This window comes from Mus musculus, chromosome 11, assembly GCF_000001635.26.
Source record: "Mus musculus strain C57BL/6J chromosome 11, GRCm38.p6 C57BL/6J".
Taxonomy (NCBI): domain Eukaryota; kingdom Metazoa; phylum Chordata; class Mammalia; order Rodentia; family Muridae; genus Mus; species Mus musculus.
Window position 1 is genome coordinate 23,145,055 of NC_000077.6, and position 21,727 is coordinate 23,166,781.

Here is a 21,727-nt window from a genome sequence, read left to right on the forward strand (position 1 = left end):
TATAAACTCATGACTCAGATGCCTGTGTGTTAGTACTTCATGTATGTACCACTATGCCAGGCAGAATTATAATTTATTAATTATTCAACTCATTGTCCCTCTCCTGGTATTAAGTTCATTCTTTTTCTTTAAAAAAAAAAACTTTATTTATTTATTGTAAAAGTGCTAAGCTGCATATACATCTGCCTGCCTGAAAGAGGGCATCATATCCAGGCCTCCAAGCCGGACGTAGTGGCGCATGCCTTTAATCCCAGCACTTGGGAGGCAGAGGCAGGCGGATTTCTGAGTTCGAGGCCAGCCTGGTCTACAGAGTGAGTTCCAGGACAGTCAGGGCTATACAGAGAAACCCTGTCTCGAAAAAAAAAAAAAAAAAAAAAAAAAAACAGGCCTCCAATAGGGCAGAGGTGGTACTGGCTTTGAGATGTCTCAAAAGAGAGACACAAGCTGCCACCCTGATTTCCTGTCCTCTCTGTCTTCTTGCCTCACTGTCCCAGAGCTAACACTCACTCTCTAAACTCATTTGCTTCCATCCAGGATGAGGACATCCTCCCTCTTCAGTTTAAGAGCAAGTCTAGAAAGAAGGGCATAGTAGCTCACATGGAACTCAGGATTATCCTGAGTTCAAGGCCAACATAGACTACAGATCAAGAGTGTGGTGGTTTAATTAAGAATACCCCCCCCAGCCACATACATTTAGATGCTCAGTCACTAGCTAAATGTGGAGGTTGTCACCTGCAATCCTAGCACCAAGGATCCTGAGACAAGAGAGCTGCCAGGACTTTGAGGCCAGGCTGTGCTATATAGTAAGACCCTGCCTCAAAACAAAAACAAACAAAATAACAACAAAAATAAAATGCCAGAGACTTGGAAACCAGGTAAGCAGTTAAGAGCACTTAGAACTCTTTTTTTTCCATTTTTTATTAGGTATTTAGCTCATTTAAATTTCCAATGCTATACCAAAAGTCCCCCATACCCACCCACCCCCACTCCCCTACCCACCCACTCCCCCTTTTTGGCCCTGGGGTTCCCCTGTACTGGGGCATATAAAGTTTGCAAGTCCAATGGGCCTCTCTTTGCAGTGATGGCTGACTAGGCCATCTTTTGATACATATGCAGCTAGAGACAAGAGCTCCGGGGTACTGCTTAGTTCATAATGTTGTTCCACCTATAGGGTTGCAGTTCCCTTTAGTTCCTTGGGTGCTTTCTCTAGTTCCTCCATTGGGGGCCCTGTGGTCCATTTATAGAAGACATTAGTTCAGTTCCCAGCACTCACTTTGGGTCTGTAATTCAGCCCCAGGGAATTTGATGCCCCTTTCTGGCCTTTAAGGGCACCTGCATTCAATGTGCACATAACCACACAGAGATACATACATCTACACAGAATCAAAAATAGAACAAACCTTTCAAGAAGCAGCTAAAAGAATGGAGAGATGGCTCAGTGGTTAAGAACACTTGTTCTTTCAGAGGACCTGGGTTCCTTTCCCAGAACCCACCTGTCAGCTCACATCCATCCATAACTCCAGTTCCAGATCTGACCTATATAGGTATCAGACAAGCATATAGTATACATACAGAAATGCAGACCAAAAAAAATAAAAAAAAAACCAAAAACATGCACATAAAGTAGTATAAATAAATCTTTAAAACAAACAAAAAAACAAACAAACAAAACAAACAGTTTCAAAAACACTCCTGGGCCAGATGTCTTTAGTCCTACTACTCAGGCAGATGCAGGAGGAGCTCTATGAGTTTGAGGCCAGCCTGGTGCACATGATGAGTTCCAGGTCAGCTAGGACTACAGAGGACTCTATCTTAAAACAAATCAAGCAGCAACAACAAAAATTTAAAAATAACTAAAATGAAATGAAACATGAAACACAGCTGCTTTTGCCGGTTGGAAACAGAGGCTCACGCAGCTCCTTCGCCTTCTGTTTGCTATGTGCATGGTGATGGACTCAGGACCGTCTGCCTCCACCTCTGAACACTGCGACTATGGGCATTCCAGTCCTTAATCACGGTGACATGTTTCAAGTCAGTAGCCTTATGTGGTTGCTGCCTACCACATCAAACCTGGATGCACAGCTCCCTCTTCCATCCCTGCAGAGCTCCACTGCACAGCATCTGCTCTATCCTGGATAACTGCATTCTTTACCTCCATTCAATACAAGTCTAATCGCTCTCAGGAATTCTGCTGGTCATTGTTTTGGCACTGCTGGAACTGGAGCCAAACACTCTGATTCCAAAATTCTTCGGAAATCAGGTTGCACAGGAGCTTTCAACGATAGATGAAGCCCGTTGGTTTTAGCCCATTTCTAAGTCTGGGTCTCCTGGAAAGAGTAGGATAAAGCCTGGCTCTTCACATACTGTAAGTCCCCGAGGTCTGTGAGGGTGACTCCTCTCCCAAGCTTCCAGCTGTCGGGATTCAGACACTGAATGTCTGATTCATGGTCTTGTAAACACACCTCCTGAAGTTTGGGTATTAGCTTTGGGTCTGATATATTGAAGACCAGGAGAACTACTGTTTTTTTTTCTCCATTTTCTATTAATGTTTTCATTCTGACCTATTACTGAAAACTTTTAGCACAGGAAAATAAGCACCCGTACAATGAGTTTCTTCTATGCGCACACCAAACAATCTTTACCATGGTCAGCCTCATTTCAATCTCCGCTGGGATCAACCTGGAGTAAATTCCAGACATTATGTTAGCTCATTTGTAAAGATTTTTCTGTATCTCTTTTAAAAATAAAGATATGTTGGTGTGGTGGTGCACACCTTTAATCCCAGCACTTGGGAGGCAAAGGCAGTCAGGTCTCTGGATTTCTGGTCTATATAGTGAGTTCCAGGATGGTCAAAGCTATGTATAGAGATCCTGGGTTTTGTGTTTTGTTTTGTTCTAAGCTGGTTCACAGCATCTTCTGTAAGGCTAGCTGTGAGTTTTCAGTGCCAGGCTCCATTACAAGACCAACATCCATGGGGGCTTCACGATGCTGCTGTAGTTTCTCTTCTGGATTGTCTCCATCTTTGGCCCTTATGGGCATGTTTGGCTTAGCCTCATCAATTAGAAGTTCCAGCCTTGTGCACCTCATTAATAATATCTCATTTCAAGTCCCAGAGAAGGGGAGGCCCTGGGCAGGTGTCTTGATATCCATTTCTTGAACCAAGGCAGTAGCAACCCTGCTTTATGCGCTGAGCTGTCAAGTGAAGCAGTTGGCCTCTGTTTAGGAAAACTGAGCCAGAATGGCTGTGCTTATAGAGAGTGGCCATCTGAGGCGGGGAGACGGTTTTCTCTCGGCTCATTCACAAATATTGACTGAGCTCTCAGCTCATGGCAGGTCCGATTCAACCAACCGATAAGTAAACATCTGTCCACGTGAAGCGCACATTCCAGCAGGGAGAGAGACACAGTAAATATACAGGGGGGTTGTTTTGGTTTGTTTTTGGTTTGGTTTTGAGGCAGGGTCTTCCAGAGTATCCATGGCTGGCCTATATAGGCCAAGCTGACCTCAACTCAATGAGATCCACCTGCCTCTTCCTTCCAAGTGCCACCCATGCCCATAGTGTCATTTAGATGTACTGAAAGGAAGGTTCAAGGATCAGGAAAAGCAAAAATCAAACACACAATACCCCCTTCATTTCTGCCCGAGGAGGGAGATCCTAAACACAAGGCGGGAAGCGGGCCTGCTGAGATAAGAAAGAACATTTCTAGATCGACTTCTCACTACAGCTCAATGGTCTATTGTGCTGCCCACACAGAACACACCGACTAACTCAGCAACCACAGCTCAGCACAGAACAACACAGATGTGAGTCTTGGGTGGTGCTAGTACCAGTGCCCAACTCCACAGGGAGCTGCTGGGGTTGGGGCTATTCACTTTCATGATATTTATCAAAGTTTCAACCTTTTAACAAAGTTCATTATCTGCTTCCCAAGCCACAGCAGGTTATAAGCAGGAGGTTCAGAGAGGACCGGAGGGCAAGCCCTTCCTTCAGCTGACACTGTCATCCAGTGAGCCAACCTCCTCCACACCGCAAGCTCAGGTCACCCAGACATCCTTACACTTGTGTTTACTGTCCCACGGTGTATGGGAAGAATGTGGGCATGTCTTAGTGATTTTGATAAAAAACAAAAACCAAAAAAGCCCAATTCCACCTTTGTAATTCAGCACTGTAGATTATGATTAATTTAAGGACAGGTGTTTTGAATTTACCCATCCCCCAAGCCCCTTCCTGAAGCCTAAGATAATGCTACTTGTGTAATAATGCTGGATAATTGGATTTTGAGTAAATAAATAAAAATATAATTGTGGACTAATTAACCTTCTCTAATCCTCCGTGGTCTTGTGCGTGGAAGTAACTTCATCACCTAGGGGACTTTTTCAGAATATTAAGTAACGTGATGTAGATGGTACAATGGGTTACATATCATTTCAACGATGGGTATTTTGATACAAGGAGCTGAACCGCTGGGCAGTGGTGGTGCACACCTTTAATCCCAGCACTTCGGAGGCAGAGACAGGCCGATTTCTGAGTTCAAGGCCAGCCTGGTTTACATAGGGAGCCCTGTCTCGAAAAACCAAAATAATAATAATAATAATAATAATAATAATAATTTCTTGGGCTGGAGAGATAGCTCAAAGGTTAAGAGCACTGGCTGCTCTTCCAGAGGTCCCAAGTTCAATTCCCAGCAACCACATGGTGGCTTACAACCATCTGTCATGGAATCCGATGCCCTTGAGGACAGTGACAGAGTACTCATATAAAACAAATAGATAAATCTAAATTTAAAGAAAAACTTATTCTCTGGAAAAAAAAAAAAAAGGAGCTGAACCAACAAATGTCTTTCCCACAGATGTCCTTTCAAAGGTCAAGGGAACCATTAGGTCCTTGTGTTCATGACTTGAGTCACCACTAGGTGGCAATATTTTCTTTACACAGATAAGCCCTTTTCTTTCTCTATCCCAGTGGTCTCCAAACTGGGGACTCACCACTGTGAAGACAAGGTTTCCAAGAGTCTCAATTACAGAACGCTTTGGGGAAGTCACCTGTGTGTCCTCTTTCCTCATATAACCAAAGGGTGATGTGCCCCTTTTCCATCCCAGATTATCATCATCATCAGTCCTCTTTTAAAGACAGGATCTCACTGTGGCTGCCCTGGCATTCTCTCAATAGACCAGGCTAGCCTCAAACTCAGAGATCTGGCAGCCTCTGCCTGCTGAGTGCTGGGATTAAGGACAGGTACCACCAACCTCATTGTTCAGGCAATAACATCTTCAGAGGTATCAAACACAAGCGTAAAAGCATCTGAGTGACTCCGAGGGGGTCCTGTGCAGCATCGAGAGCTCTGCGCACAGAGACACGTCTCCAGGCCTTATATTTAGCATTTTTCACAACGGAGTTTCTCCACATTAGGCTTCCTTCAGATTGGTGCTTTTCTTGATACTTCCTGTTGTTTTTTTCAGTCTTTATCACTGTGAGCCAAATGACGTCGTTGCTGAAGCTAATCCCCCCCAACAAATTTTTACTATTTACATTTACTATTATGTCTTTGATGTACTTGTGTGATGGAGGGTGCATGTGGATGGGTCACAGGTAGCTTGCAGGAGTCAGTTCTCTCCTTCCACCATGTTGGGTCCAGAGACCAAACTCGGGTACTCTGGCTTAGTGGCAGGTGTCTGCACAGCAAGCCATCACTTTGCAATTCCTTCCTTTATTTTTCACTTTATGTGTGTATGAGGGAGCACTGAGTATGTATGTTTGTGCACCATATGCGTGCAGTGCCCACAGAGGCCAAAGGGAAATAGTGCTTCCAGGAACCACCCCACTAGCCAGTGCTCTAACTGCTGAGCCATCTCTCCAGCCCAAGTTTTACACACATACACTCTCTCCATACACTGTCTCCTTCTTCTCTCTTTCCATACATATATTAATATGTGTATGAGAACATAATTTAAAAAAAAACTATATCTTTACACACATATACATTCAGCCCTCCCCCACATATGCATAACCTTAAATAAAATTTCAAAATATATATGTTGCTGGGTGGTACACACCCTTAATCCCAGTACTCTGGAGCCATATGCAGGTGGATCTATGCTATATGGAAAACAGGACAGCAGGGCTACAAAGAGACTGTGTCTCAAAATAAATAGATTATATATATATATATATATATATATATATATATATATGTAAACTTTTTTAACCCCCAAAATTTAAGAAAGAGAGAGATGATGGCTCAGTAAGTAAAGGCTGGAGATCTGTGACCAGGGAGACAACCAACTTCCAAATGTTATCCTCTGACCTTCACAAAAGTAGTGCTGTGGCAGCCAATAGTTGTAGTAGTAGTAGTAGTAGTAGTAGTAGTAATCTATTAAAAGTTAAATACCAATTTTAAAAATCACTTGACCTTCAGTGTTGTTTGTTAAAAGCAGATGATGACAATCCTGTGTGAAAGATTCCCTCCCCACCCTAGAGAACAACAGCACCCCCACCCTGAAGGAGAGAGTTCTGAACACACACAAGCCTTGGTAAGCTGCCCTGGCCTTCCACCTACCCAGCCCCAGCACCTAACCACAATTTTACAGCTCATTTGTCTTTGGTCCATTCAGTAATTATGTGACCTACAATAAGTGTTTCTTTCAGTCTTCAGGGCTTTTGAGGGGTTGCTGTTTGTTTGTTTTGGGCTTCCATGTCACATAAAATTTGTATTATACTTTTCTCCTGTTAATCTGTGTCATCTCCATTTAATCTTAGACCCAGCAAGGACACTAGAAAGGGCAGAAATGGAATTTTCCACCTTGAAGTCTCTGGCAACAAAGATGGGATCCCGAAGGGCTGAGACACCCCTTGTTCCCTGAACTTTTCCTGAGAGTGGTGGAGAATCATCGGCTCACCTCAGACAGGGCAGCACCAGCAGACCAAAGGGATGATTCCATTCAATTCTAGCTTACTGAGCCCATTTGTTTACCTCACTGTAGTGGGAGTGTCTCCAGCCTTCAGTTACATCACTGAAACCACACCCTGGCATGGACTGCAACATCCCCACAGCTGCCTGGATGGGGTCCCCCTCAGCTAACTTTCCACTCTCTTGTACTCTATCAGCTTCCTAAGTCACATGCTGCTAGGGCAGATCCACAGACATCTGTGAAAGAGACAGAGAGGAGATGACTGGACTCTCAGGTAAACATCTGATGACCGCACCCCTCCTGTGTGGGAACAGATCTGATGTGGGATCTCGGGGCTAATCTCAGCTTCTCTAAGACAGCAATGCTGCTATGCTGGGAGAACAGCCATCCACAATACCTTATTTACTCCACATTTTCAGATGGGCTCCTGGGAAACCGCACAAAACCCAGAAGAGATGGGACAGGACATGGCGGCTCATACCTGTAATCCCAATATTTGGAAGCTTGAGGCAGGAGGATTACTACAAGTTTGGCCACAGCAAAGACTGCAGTGAGAGTCCTGCATCTACAGAGTGAGACTCCACTCATAACAAAACCAAAAAGTCTAACATGGTAGGAATTCTCACAACTATTAGCATTCCCAGATCTCTGTGTGCTTCCCTCCCCATTAAGAAGGTGAGGCGTCATGATGAGTTTCAGCTGCCAACCTGACCCGCTGGGAAGAGGGAACCTCAGTAGAGGAACTGCCTCCATGAGACTGGCCTGTGGACAAGTCTGGGGGCATTTTCTTTGTTGTTAATTAATGTAGGAGGCCATGACATTGTCATTGCTGGGCCAGTGGCCTGGGTCATATAAGAAGAATAGCTGATGAAGAGCCTGAAAGCCAGCCAGTAAGCAGCATTTTTCTGGTTTCTGCTTCAGTCTCCTCTTTGAACTCCTACCTTGATTTCCCTCAGCGATGAATCTCTGTTGCCCATCAGCCAAAGAAACCCTTTCCTTACCTAAGTTGCTTCTGGTCACTTGTATTTTATACAAGGTTTTCTTATCTATTGCTTTCTAATTCTGGATTGTCAGGAGAGATCTGTGTTAGAACTTCCTTGGCCATGTGGCTCTCGGGAGCTTTGTCAGGGTATGAGGACACGGCTCAGGAAATGGTTCCTATCTTTTGTTTCTGCCGTTTGTGTGGCTCCTCAGAAAAAGGAAATAAGAATAAAGTTTTCTTTTTCTTTCTTGGTTTTTTGAGACAGGGTTTTTTCTGTGTAGCCCTGGCTGTCCTGGAACTCACTCTGTAGACCAGGCTAACTTCAAACTCAGAAATCTTCCTGCCTCTGCCGTCCAAATGCTGGGATTAAAGGAGAGCGCACCACTGTCCAGCAAGAATAAAGTTTTCATTTCACCTTGTTTGGGGTCTTTAAAGATGGCGCTGTGGCTGTAAGAACACCTTCTTTGAGCTTTTCAGCTGGCCAGCAGCCAACACAGCTGAGCCTGTCCTTTCTCGGGGAGTTTATCTTCACTGTCCCACTTTCTCTGACCTATTGAAACCATGGGCTTTGCATTCTTGGACTACCTTTGATGATTGCATGTATTCTCCCTACTTTTAGGGACATTTCTTATGTCCAAGACTAAACCATCCAAGTCTTATCAGTGATGAGCCATTAAAAGACTCACTGGGTTTTAGTCACCACTGAGGTTAGCTTTGCCCTTGAAGACTAAGTGCAAGTGCATTTCAAGTTCAGCTCAAAAATACTTTTGATAGCCAGTGGCATACGCCTTTAACCCCAGCACTTGGGAGGCAGAGGCAGGAGGATTTCTGAGTTTGAGGCCGGCCTGGTCTACAGAGTGAGTTCCAGGACAGCCAGGGCTGCCTTGTCTCGAAAAAACAAAACAAAACAAAAAACTTTTGACAAATACAAAAGTTATATTTAGTCTGGTGTGGTCGTTTGAATGAAAGTGGCCTCAGAGGCTCATATATTTGGATACTTGACCTGCTGTTGCTAGAAATGTTTGTTAAGGATTAGAAGGTGTGGCCTTTTGAGGAGGTGTATCACTAGGGATGGACTTTAAGGTTTCTTTTCTTTTTTTTTTTTTTTGGTTTTTCAAGACAGGGTTTCTCTGTGTAGCCCTGGCTATCCTGGAACTCACTTTGTAGACCAGGCTGGCCTCGAACTCAGAAATTCGCCTGCCTCTGCCTCCCGAGTGCTGGGATTAAAGGCGTGTGCCACCACGCCTGGCTGACTTTGAGGTTTCAAAAGCTCATGCCCAAGCCCAGTCTCTCCCTGCCACCTCCATCTCTCTCTCACTCTCTCCCCCTTCCACCACATTGCCCTCACCTTGCTTGTGGATCAGGATGTAAGCTCTCAGCTACTGATCTAGCACCACACCTGCCTATCTTCCTGTACCCCACCATGATGGTCATAGACTCAGCCTCTGACACTGTAAGCAAGCTCACTATTACATGCTTTTTAAAAATAAATAAATAAATAAATAAATAAGGTGCCTTGATTGTCATATCTCTTCATAGCAATAGAACATTGACTAAGACTCTTGGCCTGATGATGTATAATCCCACATACCAAGGAAATTAAGAAAGGAAGATCCCAAACACAAGGTTAGCCTGGTCAACTTTGAATCTGACTCCAAGGGGAAAACAAAAGCTGATGTAGGTCTGTCAGCATCAAATATAAAATTTCTTTTACCAGTATTCACTACTCAAAAGCCTTGCATATGTTTAAGACTACAAAATTATAAATTCAACTGAAAAATAAAAGGTACAATCAAGGTCAATTGCAAGCAGCTGGGTGCTACCTGGTCCTAGAGCTCTTTGTTGCCTTATGTATTGAATAGTCTTGATTGTCAATGCAACAGGATCTAGAATCACCATGGAAACAAGCTTCTGCATGTCTGTGAAGCGTTTTTTAGATTAGGTTAGTGGAGGCAGGGAAACACTAAATGTAAGCAGCACCTTGCCATGAGCTGGAGTTCTACACTAAAGAAAAAGAAGTTGAGGTGAGTACCAGTGTCCATCTCCCTCTGCTTTCTGAGTGTATCAGATGCAATGTGACCATCTGAGTGTGACACAATGTGACCACCTAAGTGTGGACACAATGTGACCAGTTGAGTGTGACACAATGTGACCAGCTGAGTGTGACACAACCTGACCAGCTGAATATGGGCACAAAGTGACCAGCTGAGTGTGGATACAATATGACAGCTGTCTTAATCTTGCATGGTGACTCCCCCACCAGGTTATACCACTGTTCCCTTGAACTCTGAGCCAGAATGAACCTTTCCTTCCTTAAGTTGCTTCTGTCCAGGGTTTGGTCACAGCAATGACACAGTAACTAAAGCAACATGCCTTAATCTGGAGCTATGTCCTCAGCACTGCCGAGTGACTAGTAAACATCTTAGTGAAAAACACAAAAAGAACTCCATGTCTGAGCAACAAAACATCAATGTTGTGCTAAGTTGAACTAAGTGCTTGATGAATGAGGTGTGGTAGCCAAGGTCACGTCAGAGGATGGAAGAGCATAAACATCAAGCGTCCATGGCTACGCTGAGATATCTGAGTCCCTGTCTAAATGAATCAATACCATTATGGATAGTCTATGAATATCTAGGTCATTTCCAAATAAGATATACTGCTGAAACATTAGCTGCTGAACAAAAATTTAAGCTTTTCTACTTGCAGCTTCTTATTACAAAGGAGCAAACAATATTGGAATCTATTTATAGCCTGGCCTATGTGGCACTGGAAAATCTGGCTTCTGAAAAGTAATGTCTTGTAGTTGAGTCTTTCACATTCTCATGAAAGGCAAAACAGAGAACCTGTCTCAAAAAAAATTTTTTTTAATAATGTGTATTTATATATTTTTGTGTTTGCATGTTCCTCTGTGAGTGTGTGTGTGTATGTGTGTGTGTGTGTGTGTTCTGGGCTTATAGGGACATGAGGTAACACCATACTTTATACATGGGTCCTGAGGATTTGAATTCAGGGCCTCATGATTTCTAATAAGTGCTATTGCCTACTAAGCTTTCTCCCCAGCACCTGAAAAAAGAAATTCTACTTTGCTTTTGATCCCAAATTAAATGTGAGATTTTCCATAGGGCCCATGGAGGATTTCAGAAGACTTACTCTTCTTCTAGAGAGAGAGTATGAACTCAGTAGGCTTGTTTGATCTGTTAAATTAACATGAGACACATCATTGAATAAGGGTGACATTTAATCTTCTCTATGTTATACTTGGATACATATTAATATGAACATTCCTAAAGGTTTGTGGAATTCCTGAACCATTATATATCTAGTTATATTGATATCAGTAGGTATTGACTATTAAATACTTAACTAGTCAAAATTTTAGTTACTATTTTAATCTTTTGTATACTGCAGAAGATAAGCAAAATCTCCTTTTAATTGAATTGTTGAAACTCCCAGAGATCTTTAACCAAAATGTCACATGTTCATCATGACCTAAAAGTCAACCTAGGGAAGAAAGGGTTTATTTTCTTGTAGTTCCAGATCACAATTTATCATTGAGGGAAGTCAAGACAGGAACCTGGAGAGAGAAACCATGGAGGAGTGATGCTTGCTAGCTTGTTCTCTGTCTTGCTCACATTCTCATGCTTAGCTAGTCTATTTGCACATCCCATGGGCACCTACCTAAGAATGGTGTCACCCACAGTAGGCCAGGACGTCCTACATTAATTAGTAATCAGGACAATCCCCCATAGGCCACCTGATATATACAATTCTTCAGTTAAGCCTTCTCTTCTTAAATGACTGTGGTGGTTTGAATAAGAATGGTGGTGAAAGAGAAAGAAAATGAACTTAGCTGTTTCAGAGCTTTCCTAGGGACAGGAGAAGGTCAGGAGACATCCTGCCCCCTCTCTGCCTCCTACTGGAGGAATGCTTGATTCTGGGCCCCTTACGTAGGATATCTGGGTCCCTTTGGGATGTCTAATTCTCTTCCCTCTCTGTCTGTTGTCTGTCCTTGGCGCACCAATCCGTCCATGTCCATCAAAACTGACTTTTATGTTAAGTCTGTGTTTTTGTTTTGTCGTTTGATTGTTCTGTGGTTCATGCTCAAAAGAAAAAAGTTAATAAATAAGACATTTTTTTTTAAGATTTATTTATTATTTATTATATGTAAGTACACTGTAGCTGTCTTCAGACACACCAGAAGAGGGCATCAGATCTCATTAAGGATGGTTGTGAGCCACCATGTGGTTGCTGGGATTTGAACTCTGGACCTTTGGAAGAGCAGTCGGGTGCTCTTACCCACTGAGCCATCTCACCAGCCCAAGAAAAAAGTTAAAACTTTATCTGCTGAGTATTCAGCCCTTGATTTAGTTTTATCTCATTTCAGAAAAAGAGAGAGAGAAAAAAAAGCAGTCTCAATTGGCCTTTGGAGCCCTGCACCTGTAGTTAGGAGTCTAGCACAACTGGAGAAGCCCTGCCAGGAGCTAATGGTCTACAAAAGCTGTTCTTAAAGGGACCAGCAACTTTTTGGCTTCTATGGTAAAGGAGCTGATGGTTGTTTTTCCTACAAAAACCTCTGTGACTGTGATTATTGGGTTCAGCAGGTAACAAGGAGCTCCTCTCTTGAAATTACAGCTAGAAAAATTAAGAATTTTGTCTGATTTAAATAAGTAAATGTATGCAGCCTTTTCATTTTTGTTTCTGACTGATATAAATATGTTCTGCATGTCTTGGTTATAGATTATTGGCTTATATGTTATTGGGTCTGATTAAAAATTTGTAACATTGCTAACAGAAAGTTGGCTTAAAACTGGTAACTCTGGGTTGGAATAATTCAGAACTACAACATGTGGCATGAGCCAACCCAGGGAAACAGGTCTCTAAAGATACTTCTAAATTGGGATAATATTTTATGTAATTCTTATCCTAGAAACTAGACTTATAAAGGATAAGATTTAAAACAGTGTCTCTTTAATGAGGTATTAGAGGCTTCACCATCTTGCGTTTGTATATAAGAACTGGCAGCCAAACTTTGTTACATGAAAATAATGCTTTTGGTGTTGATTTTAAAGAGAATGGATTGTTTACACTGTTAGAATTGGATTTTGCTTTCCAAAATTGTGGTTGTGCTTTGGTGTTACAAGAGAAATTTATATATTTGTAATTAAGATGATTGCTAGAGTAATAAACATTAAAAACAGCTGTGGCCAGTATGGGCCTGCTGCCCCTTTTACACAAGCTTTATTGAATATAGTGGTAGAAGCAAATTTAACACCTCAACCCCAACCCCAAGATTGGAAAGGAGATTTCAGGGGGGAATCTATCTGGTATCAAACAAGCTCCTGATGAACCCTTTCAGGAATTTGTGGATAGACTACTAAAAGCAGCTAGTAGAATTTTTAGAGACCCTCAAGCAGGAATTCCTTTTGTTACACATCGTTCTATGAGAATGCTAATCTGCCATGTGGCCATCTGGCCATACAAAGCAAAGACAGACTTATCTGGATACATTCGTCTTTGTGCAGAAATTGGACCCTCATACAATCAGGATCTGGCTATGGTTGCTGCCTTGTAGGAGACTACAGTACAAGCAATGCTTTCACAGCACCAAGATGATAAGGAACGTTTTAAGTATGGAGGCATAAATCATTTTTAAAAAGACTATCCAAAAATTAGAGGCATAAACAGACAGCAAAATTGCTCCCCTGGATTCTGTCCTCACTGCAGGAGGGGTACTCCTTGGGCCAGGCCTGAGGCAATAGGCTCAGACTAAGAAATATTTACATTTGAGTTAATGCAAAGATCAGAGCAGCTTCTGTGAGATTTGTTGGCATTTCTTCTGTTTTGCAAACCCTGCCTAGGGAAGTTTTTTTTTTTTTTTTTTTTTGGGGGGGGGGGTTACTCTTAGGCCAAAACATCATTTTTACAGATCTATCAAGGTGTTGTTAAAAACAAAGTTCAAACTTAAGACTTATGAAAAGTTAATGAGGCTATGGAACTTGTAGAGGCATTATAAACTGGCCTGCCTACTGTATATAGAATTATTATGAATTTGGAGGATTGTTCTTTATTCCTTTGCATCCAGATGATTGTAAAGGGTTTGTTTTAGTGAGATTGCTTGTAATTTTAAAGAGCCCATGTGATATCATTGGAAAGTTTTGCCTCAAGGAATGGCTACTAGCCCTACATTATGTTTTAAAAAAAAATTGTCGCTGCTTCAATACAAGAGGTTAGGACTTTGAATCTTTCAGTGTCTATTATTCATTTTATGGATGGTATTTTATTAGCTGATCCTTCTGAAGGGGGGGTTGTTTTTTTGTTTTTTTGTTTTTTACTACAAGCCTTTGCTCTTATACAAGGAGCTTCAAAATTTTAGAGTAGTTGTTGCTCCAGAAAAGATTCAAAGACCTTCTCAATATTTGGGACATCAATTATATCCTAAACAAATTGTAGCACAGAAAATTCAAATAAGAAAAGATAATTTGCTTACTCTAAATGATTTTCAAAGGTTGTTAGGAGATATTAATTGGCTAAGACCTTACCTTAAGCTTACCATGGGAGAAATTAAACCCCTGTTTGATACCCTCAAGGGGGGTGCAAATCCTAATTTTCCTCAACAATTAATTAATGAGGGACGAATAGCTTTGCAGAAAGTAGAGGAAGCTATTAGTCAACAATAGATACATCATATAGACTGATCAATAGGCTGTTTGCGTGTGTTACTGCTACACAGACCTTTGGCAAAAGCAACCATTAATGTGGATTCATCTTTCTTCATCTCCAAATAAAGTTCTAACACCTTATTATGAAGCAGTTGCTGTGTTAATACAAAATTGTAAGATAGAATCACGGAAATATTTTGGGAAAGAACCTGATGAGATATTTATTCCTTTATTCCAAACAGCAATTAAATTGGTTATTGCAAAATACTGATATTTGGCCTATTGCATGTGCAAATTTTTTTAGGAAAAGTTGATAATCATTATCTAAAAGACAAGTTATTACAATTTATCTCTATGCTTGCTTTTGTATTTCCTGTAAATTTATGCATGCAGCCCACAGAAAATGTGCTTACTGTATTTACAGATGCCTCATCTAATAGGAAGGCAGTATATGTGATTGGATTACATGTTAATTCTCTTGGCTTTTCCCCTGCTTCAAGCTTTTAGACCTTATGAGACAAAGAACATGGAGACTGGAAACTGCCTTGAAAAAATTAGTCAAATAGAGAAGTTGTTATAATGACTCTTCTATTTCTTTTAATGTGACTAGTTATTCTGATACAATCATGGACTGGTCTAGAAATCAATTCAATATTAGAAATAACAGTCTTCATTCGGAAGGCTGGTTCTGGATATTTTCAAAGATATACTTGGAAGTTAGCTGTAGTTACCTATGATGTTATGTTAGTGGTAGATAAAATTGTGACAGGATCTGGATTTCAAACAAGTTCATGTATTAGAGATCCCAATCTTTTATTAATTGTTTGTATTAAAATTACTTTTGATCTACAGTATTCAATATAAGTTGTATTGATTTTACACTTCCTAATTGTGTTAATGTGTTGAAATCTGACATGTCTGCTATGGTGGTCTATCAACCAGCTTTTGTTTTATTGACTGTATTACAGGACCATGGTATTCTGAAAAAAGGTTGCAGATACTAGAAGAAGTGAGTCAGGCTTTAAGCAGAAGCAAGAAGGTAGTGGGCTTGATCATTGCTGGTATAGCAAGTTTAATTACAGCTTCTGCAATTGCTTTGTCACAAGAAGTTAAGTCCGCAATTTTTGTTAATCATTTAGCAAAAAATGTTACTAATGTTCTGAGCATTCAAGAGGATTTAGATAGGCATTTGGAACAATGTATTTATGTTCTTTATAATACTACTGAAATTAGAGAGGAGGATCAGAGTTTAAGAGTAAGAAGCCATCTCGACTGTCATGCTAAATACCAATGGATTTGTGTTACTCCTAAAATTTACAATGATAGTCACTATAATTGGGAAAGGACACTTGCAGTGTATTTAGCATATAATTCCAAAACCTCTCTGTTTTAACTATGAATTTAAAAAATGTTGCTCTGATGAGCTTTGATGCTGCAGATTTTGCTGGTAAAATTATTCATGGCCTAGCTGGGCAGTGGTGGCACATGTTTTAAATCCCAGCACTTGGGGGTAGAGGCAGGGGGATTTCTGAGTTTGAGGCCAGCCTGGTCTACAGAGTGAGTTCCAGGACAGCCAGGGCTACACAGAGAAACCTGGTCTCGAAAAACCAATATAAACATATATATTTATTCATGGCCTAAGGTCAATATTTCCATCTTTGTTAAGCTTCAAGAATGACATAAAAGGCTTGATCATGCTATCCCTTCTTGTCCTGGGAATACATTTATTCCTGCCCATTGTGTTAAAGCTTGCCTTTAACATCAACATGTTGGTGACCAAAGTACATGGTTTGAAACTAAAAATGAACCCACAAAGAGAGTTATTAATTTAACAAGCTGGCAGCCAAGGACAGGTAAGTTCTGCACAGAGCCTTACCAACCTAGGACAGAATGGCATTGCTTTTGATAATGCTAATTCCACAATGGGTAAGGAAGGCATTCTTGTCAGAACCTCTAAGACAGGTGCAGTCTTATTTATGAAATAAAAAAGGGGGACTTGTGGAGAGCCTCTTTGGGGTCTTCTTGGCAAGAATCTGACATTGGCCATGACAAGGAAGTAAGCTCAGACAAGAATCTAACTTTAGGCTATAATAGGGAAGTAGGTTACGGCAGGAATTTTAATCTTAACGTTAGGGTGGAACAAAAGAAGTAGGCTTCAGGCAAGATTTTGGGCTTGGACAAGGAAGTGGGCTCAGGTATTTTGGTCATTCTGACAAGCCCTTAGAAACAACAGCCATGGGAATAATCAAGGGACTTTGCTTATTGCCTTGCTAGTTCCTTATTGTACTGCTGGCCCTTAATACTTACATGCAATTAAAATAGTATGAAAGCAGATTGGAAAAAATTAAACCTGCCTTCAGTCTCAGAATTGACTGCGAGAGAGAGAGAGAGAGAGAGAGAGAGAGAGAGAGAGAGAGTGGCTCCATAGGCCATAGGTTCATATGCTTAGGGAGAGGCATGGAGATGTGGCCTTATTGCAAGAAGTGTGTCACTGGAGGTGGGCTTTGAGGTTTCAAAAGTCCAAGCCAGGCCCAGTGTCTCTCTTTTTCTGTTGCCTGTGGATCTGTATGTAGTATTCTTAGCCCCTTCTCTAGCACATGTCTGCCTGTATGCCACTATACTGATACAGGAATAAACCTCTGAACCTGTAAGCCAGCCCCAATTAAATGCTTTCTTTATAAGAGTTACTGTGGTCATAGTGTCTCTTCACAGCAATAGAACAGTGACTTGTCTTAGTTGGTACCAGGAGTGGGATAATGCTGGGATAGGCCTGACCAAGGCTTGTTGGTGAATGTGCTTTTGGAACTTTGAATTAGGGAAGCAGTTAAACCCTTTAAGCAAGGCTGCCAGTAAGAGCAGAAAAGACAGAGATGCTGATGCAGGGAGGATTATGATGTCCTGAATGCAGAGTTTTCACGGGGGAATACTAATAAGTGGCCTGAAGACTGTTCTTGTGATATTTTGGCAAAGGATACCCCAAAAGAACTTTTTTCCCTTGCCCCCAAAATTTGCCTGAGGCTAAACTGAAGAGGTTTGGATTAATCGGTCTTGGCAGAGGAGATTTCAAAACAGGCCAGTATTGACTCTGTCATGTGGTTATTAGCAGATACTTATGCAGATCTATAATGAAAAGGAGCACGCTGAGCAAGAAAAAAGACAAAATGTACAGTGTGAAGAGAAAAGAACACCAGGAAGTGTAATGGAGCTAACTCCTGTGCTCAAGAAGGTAAACGTGTAAAGAAAACCTGATGCTAAATGAAATCAAGAGAATGGTGACCTCAGGGCAACACCCTGCTTTGCTAAGCTCCCAGCTCATGCAAGAGAATTTAAAGAAGGACTAAGCAGTGAAGGAAGCCATCAAAAACAGAAATCTAGTGCAAATTTAAATTTTAAAATGCCATGTTCCAGCCCCAGCAAGCAGCAGAACTTTGCATCTTCAGCCACATCACTCTGGCTTTAGAATCAAGGATACAAGAAAGGGGTTATAGAATCTCCCTCCACAGCTAAGGAAAGCCACTGAGGCCAGGCTTGTGTCAGGGGTGTCCCTGCATGGAGGCCCAGAGATGCCATTGTGTGAGCTGTGAAGGTGAAGCCTGGATTTCACTGGAGACCCCAACATGTTGGAAATGCCATGGGGTACCTGCTGAGGAGAGCTACTAACGGGGAATAGAACCAGCTCAAGAAAAATAATTGTGTTGCAGTTAACAAAGATGAAAGGAGTTGGAGATCTGAAGATTACTTTGACATCAGACATGGAGATTCAGAATTCAAAGTTTGTCCTACTGGTTTTCAATCTTGCTTAGGCCCAGGGTTTCCTCACTAAGCTCCCTTTCGGAATGGTAATATGTGTCCTGTGCCATTACATGTTGGAAGTATGTGATCTGCTTTCTTATTTTGATTTTTCAGGGATCACAGTTAAGAAACTGGCATGAGTCTCAGAAAAGCCTTTCAACTTTGGACTTTTATACAGTGTTGAGACTTATAGACTATGGGGACTTTTATACAGTGTTGAGACTTACAGACTATGGGGACTTTGAAGTTAAACTGAATGTACTTCTGCACTATGATATGGCTACAAGCTTACGGTGGCCAAGGAGTGGAATGTGGTGGTTTACATAGGAATGACCCCCATAGGTTCATTCATAGATTTGAATTCTTAAGAAGTGACACTTTTTGAAAAGACTAGATGTGCCCATCTTGGGTGACACATGTCTCTGGGGTTTCAAACGTTCAAGTCAGGCCTAATGTCCCCCGTCCTCCCCCCCTTTCTTTCCCCTCTGATGCCTTTAGACCCAGCTGTAGAACTCTCAGCTCCTTCTCTAGCACCATGTCTACCTGCACTCTGCCATGCCCCACCCCCCACATGCTGGTACAGGATTAAACCTCTGAACCTGTAAGCCAGCCCCAATTAAATGCTTTTCTTTGTAAGAGTTGATGTGATCACCGCCTCTTCGCAGCAGGGGACAGTGACTGCAGCCTGTCTTGTTGACAAGGCTGACAGGGAATGAGGGCCATCTGAGGTCCTTGTTACCCACAAACAGCCACTTTTATTGCTTTCCCTCTTGGGAGCATCTACAATCAATTACACTTTTGAATTATTTCACTTTCATTGAAGATGCTGTGAGAAATGCTTTGAAATATAGTTTTCTAGTACTTAAAGAGCATATCTCTCAGGTGGTGGCCTAGACCTCTAATCCCAGCCCTAAGGAGGCTAAGACAGAGGTCTGATTGGGCTATGCAGACAGACCTGTCTCAAAAAATCAGAAACAAAAAAAAAAAAAAAAAAAAAATGAGTTAAGAATATCTGGAATGCTTAAGGAAAAACTAGAATTGATATAAGAATGAATGAAATGGAATAATGGAATTTAGTTGACTTTGTAAATTAACCATTACAGATCATTGGTTTTTTTTGTTAATTGATTTTTTTTAGATTTATTTACTTTATGTATATGAGTGTTTGTTCACATGTATGTCTATGCACAATGTGAATGTCTGGTTCCTGCTGAGACCAGAAGAGAGCATCAGATCCCTTGAAAGTGGAGTTATAGTTGGTTATGAGCTGCCATGGGGGTCCTGGGAATTGAACTCGGGTTCTCTGCACAAACAACCAATTACTCCTAACTTCTGAGCTATCTCTCTAGCCTCTTGATTCAACAATAATGATCATGGTGATGGTGATGATGATGATGATGATGATAATGATGATGATGTGACACTTGAGGCTTAATGGTAGAATAACTTCTTAGAAAATGCTAGGTAGGCCCTGGCTCTGTCATTGGAACTGCAAAAGAAAAACAAAACAAAAATAAAAAACAACCAAAAAAACCCCCACTGCTTCTCAGCATTTTGTTTAAAACATCACTAATTGGGCTGGTGAGATGGCTCAGTGTTAAGAGCACTGACTGCTCTTCTGGAGGTCATGAGTTCAAATCCCAGCAACCACATGGTAGCTTACAACCATCCATAATGAGATACAAATAAAGAACCTATGGGTCAGAGTGCTGGGGGGTGGGGAGAGAGAGGGAGAAGAAAAAAACATTGCTAATTGTATCCTCTTGTTTTCCAGGTTTAAGGATACACACACACACAGAGTCTTACTCTACAGACTAGGTAAACCTCAACAACAGGCAATCCTAGTGCCTCAACCTCCCAAGTGCTTCCAGAACTGGTGTGAGCTACCACACCAGACTTGATCAGCATTGGTTTGGTAAGGGATACAGTTTTACTGACCACCTGTCGCAGCCTGAGAGTCTCCTCAGAGATCCCAGACTCTGGGGCTCTGGAACCAGCATGAAACAGACATTTATTAGGAAAAATGTTGAAAGTAGATGTAACCACTGTGGGCTTTAGAAAGAGAGGCATGCCAGGTGTGGTAGCCCACACCTTTAATCCCAGCACAGGCAGAGGCAAGCAGATTTCTGAGTTCGAGGCCAGCCTGGTCTACAAAGTGAGTTCCAGGACAGCCAGGGCTATACAGAGAAAGAAACCCTGTCTCGAAAAACAAAAAAACAAAAAACCAAAAAAAAAGAAAGAAAGGAAGGAAGGAAGAGAGGAAGGAAGGAAGGAAGGAAGGAAGGAAGAAAGAAAGAAAGAAAGAAAGAAAGAAAGAAAGAAAGAAAGAAAGAAAGAAAGAAAGAAAGAAAGAAAGAAAGAGAGACACTCAGAAGAGGAATAAGACATGCCCAAGGGTGGATGTGTCAAAACTCATGACTTTGGTGAGTTCTGAAATTTCCTTCTGTGCTGGATCATTTAATTACATACCCTGGGCTGGCTCTGAATTTACTATGTAGCCCAGGCTGGCCCCAAACTCAAAGCAATCTTCCTGCCTCAGCCTCCCAAGTACTAAGACTACAGGTGTGTGCCACCACTCCTAACCTTAGATTTATTGTTTGCCTTATTCCAATTTACATTTTTCTCTCCCTTTGTGGCTATCTTGCCATCTAGTCCAATCCTTCGTTATATTCTACTTCCAGCATGTGAAGTGTCAAGCTTACAATACAATCTCCAACTCCTATTCAGTTTATGGAATAAAACAAGCTTTAGTGGCTGCTCTCCAGGCTCACAGCAGCGCCGGATGAGAGAATCCAAATCGAGAAGCACTGACACCAGGAGATAACAACAACCTAATTACAAGGAAGAAACACAAAGCCTAAAGGAAGCAGCCCCCAAGCTGGGCATGCTCACACTGCACCCGGGAAGCTTGAGAACCCAGAGCCAGCCTGAGCTATGTAACAAACCCAGTCACAAAGATACAATAAAGCAATCCTCTAGATAAAGAACTTGAACTATTGTAGTGAAAGTACTAAAAATCCTGCGGGACACAATCTTCTTACTGTTGTTTAGTTGGTTAAGTTTTTCTGTGTTGTCTTGTTGGTGCAACCCATACAGGCTCTGAATCCCTGTGTAGGAGAGGCTGACCTTGGATTCCCGATCTTCCCTCCACTCCTAAAATTCTGGAGTTACAGACATGAGCCACCATACACAGCACAGTTCTTTAAACTTCATTATTAGTTTTATATTTGTTTAGTATTTGTGTGAGTGTGCATGCTCTAAATTCTTTATTATGACTAAATAATGTTTTATGTTATGTACATGACTGCATCAAGATTTTGGTGGTTCCAATGACCTAACAAGTGGTTGTGCATGCTAGGCAAGCTCTCTAACACTAAGCTACACT

The 21,727-nt window shown here is 41.6% G+C and overlaps 1 long non-coding RNA gene across 1 annotated transcript; it reads left to right on the forward strand.

The window, feature by feature from the left end:
* The first annotated feature begins 7,085 nt into the window (after positions 1-7,085).
* Positions 7,086-21,321, forward strand: 1700061J23Rik (RIKEN cDNA 1700061J23 gene). Its single transcript, NR_131065.1, has 3 exons — positions 7,086-7,183; positions 20,117-20,257; positions 21,024-21,321. It is a non-coding gene; the product is annotated as an RIKEN cDNA 1700061J23 gene (long non-coding RNA).
* The last annotated feature ends 406 nt before the right edge of the window (positions 21,322-21,727 follow it).